The following is a 3264-nucleotide window of genomic DNA, read 5'->3' on the forward strand; positions in this document are numbered from 1 at the left end:
TAATTTTCGGGGAAAATATTTCTCAGATCACTTTTATGCATCTTTTACATAGCTGTTAAGTATTATCAGACATAGATATTCACTTCAACCCCACCACATCTGCAATTGTGGTTGAAAGTAAGAGGTTCTCTCTATAGCAACCAGTGCATGTTCGTTTTTTTTTCCTTTTTCTTTTTTTTTTTCTTGTTGTTTTAAAATACCAAGAGCCAGATTTGTCTCTCAGATCAACAGCAGTTTTGTTTTTCTGATTATTTTTTTCTTGAGCGTGGATAAAGCCTTGCTATTTTTTCCACTACATGTGTTTCAAGACCGATCTGATTTTAACAACTTTCTAAACAAATATTTGTTGATTCACCTCTTGATTAGAAATTATTACTGGATCTTCAGGAAGGGATATGCTTCAAATGAATCTGGACAGAATTAATGACGATGAGATGTTTACTGCAGTAGAGTCTTTCTACGGAGCCTTTAGAACTAATTCCAAATGCTTACACGACTCTTAATTGGATAATTCCTGCCTGTTAAATTTCTTCCAGCTTCATCCTGTAAGGCAATGTGTGTCAAGATTTCAGAGTCACTTGCATATCTATATATCCTTATTTTTTCATCTATATGTGTAAGCAGCTATTTGCCCATGCAAAAGGGATCCTTAGATGTGCAAATACCTGCTCTTCTGCATAAACATTTTTGCACGGAGATCTGCTTACAAGAACGGCTGCATGAAATACGGACATGTCTGGAGTAAAATGAAATGAAATACAATTAAATACAGATCTGTATGCATGAATGATTACATACACAAAAAGAGTGCCTTTAACTCTGAAATTGGGGGGTCTGTTTTGTATCATCTCTTAAGTTGATTGTATTTCTTAGTATGTATAAAACTACCTCACTAATACAGTAGTTTTAGCAGTGAACCTAACAGATTTACCAACAAAACCTCTAAGCATGTGCTTAACTTTATTGGAGCTTGAAACCACAGCAAAGTTAAGCCCAAGCTTCGGTGCTTTTCTGAATTGGACCCACATTTAGACCCGACAGTCTATGTTTTTCCAGACTTCCTGATTCCTGCTCTGCAAGAGAACTGAAAGTCAATGGAAAGAGTCTACAGAGAGTGCAGCTTTAAGTGTTTTCAGGAATGTTTTGTAGCCACATTTCTTTTGTAGTCCAAGCTAATCTCAGTAAGGTCTGAGAAATTCAAACACGTGCTGTGCGCTATATCTGGTGTTTCTGTAGTTGAGGAAATGGTCATCCTGTTGATCTGCAGATTACTTTGCAATTCTGCAAAAACAAAGCCTGTGACATTTACCTCTCCAGGAAAATTTATGCATGGGCCTTTGAATGCTCTCCAACAGCACAAATACTTATGTTTAATTTAACTTACCAATTTATTAACCGGAAATCACATTATTTGAGAATAATCAGCTGCATCTATCCTCATTTTGGACTGGGATAGATAGATATTGTAGAGCAATACTGCACCCGATTAGTTATTGTTTTGTTAAAAGCCTTGTCAGCAAACTCCTTGGGCCTAGCCCTGTGAGTAAGGCATGTCTCTCTGGTGTTGACGTGTCAGAAGGGGACTCGCTCTCCTTGACAGATAGTCATTCCTGCAGGTTATTACTGCACAAAGCAACTGCTGGCTTCTAGAAGTCTTTTGGGAAATGTAGAATGTCTGTTGCACAGGGGGGGAGCCCCTGTCTATCCTTCCCATTTCCCATTCCTGCTGCTATCAGTATGAGATAATGCTTGGAAATCTGAGGCTTTGGGCCTGGAAACTGGAACTTATTGGGTGATGGCCCTACTGAACCAGGCAGGGCTGAGGATTCTTTTGTAAACTTGGAAGGAACCAAGAAACACCCAATGGGCTTGAAATTATATAATGGTGACTTCATCAGCACTTGAAATTAGAAGTCAAGTCTCATAATAGTGTTCCGTGTGAAAACCAAAATGCTTCTGGTTAGAAATCTTTTAACTTTCTATTTGCATGACAAATTTGTTTCTATTTTTATACCGCATTTTTCTCCCCTTTTGCTTCCCCCCCAAGTTTTTGCTGATTCGTAGCAATTACTTCTTCATACTATAAAGATTTCATTATTTGTACTGTGGGTACAGTTTTCATCTGCATGTTACTTATATGTACAGAGGGATTAGGCTTTAAAAGTATAACCTTTTATAAGACTTTAATTTTGGCCATTTTTGCACGTTTCTATTTCATTTAAGTTTCATTCTGACTTAGCAAAACATTTGTGCTTTTTGAGCCATGTTAAAAACAAGTGCACAACTTTCTGTGATAAATGTTTTAATTCCTCGCATACTTTCCAAAACCCCAAGTACCCCCTAATGAAAATCAACCATGAAGATAAACCCTGCTCAATGTGGACAGGGTCTTTGGGATCAAGCAAGAAAGGGGATAAGAGATTGTATGGCTGTGAACAGATGAAATCATGTGACGGGCTTTATTGCTGGTGAAATCTGTTTCCACTTGCTGCCACCCACTAATTTGACAATAGATTGCATCATGTGGTTGCAGCAACTGAGAAGGCTAGCAACCATTTTAAACTGCTTTCCTTAAAGGGGAAAACACTGCTGAGAACAGTGGAACAGGGAGACTTTCAGTGTTGTGAACATATTTTAAATCTTAGATAGATACGGTAATTCCTACTGCATTATATTAAATTCAATGTAAGCCAACTATGCAGCGAGAACCTAAGCATTAGCCAAAAGTTGTTTATCAAGGGATTATTCTTAGTGGACAAAAACAGCTAGGAGGTTTGTTAGAGTAATTTAGCTCATACTAGGATTGCAATTACTACCTAAATGTTGTATGGGAAATGCACAACATTTTCAAAGCAGAAAAATAAATAATAATGAACTCTTAGCTTAAAAATGCAATTCTCTCCATGTTCTTTTCTCGTAAAGATAAATCTACATTTCAAAGGAATACTTTCTTACATATGGAAATGCTTATTTTCTAGCTACTGAAGATCTGCCAGGAAATATTAGAGAATATCATGTTAGGAGTTTTAGAAGGCAAATTGCTTCTGCATACTCTGTACCTAGCAGACAGCTTTATGGTGCTCTTTACCTGTCTGTCATAACATCATCAGTTTTTCCAAAGCACCTGAAGCCCTTGCAAGTTAAGAATTATAGCAGCGTACCTTTGCATGATGTATGTATTTAGCAATGCTAAGCTGATTAGCAAGTAAATACAAAATACAAATACAAATTTATGTGCTTTAAACCCAATTATTAAATGTTCCT

The 3264-nt window shown here is 37.0% G+C and overlaps 1 long non-coding RNA gene across 1 annotated transcript; it reads right to left on the minus strand.

The window, feature by feature from the left end:
- Positions 1-420: 420 nt before the first annotated feature.
- Positions 421-1619, minus strand: LOC121109707. The gene is made up of 3 exons (XR_005857959.1): positions 1385-1619; positions 666-736; positions 421-543 (listed from the first exon to the last, which is right to left on the minus strand). It is a non-coding gene; the product is annotated as an uncharacterized LOC121109707 (long non-coding RNA).
- Positions 1620-3264: the final 1645 nt, after the last annotated feature.

The sequence above is a fragment of the Gallus gallus genome, chromosome 2 (assembly GCF_016699485.2).
Source record: "Gallus gallus isolate bGalGal1 chromosome 2, bGalGal1.mat.broiler.GRCg7b, whole genome shotgun sequence".
In the NCBI taxonomy this organism is placed as follows: Eukaryota; Metazoa; Chordata; class Aves; order Galliformes; family Phasianidae; genus Gallus; species Gallus gallus.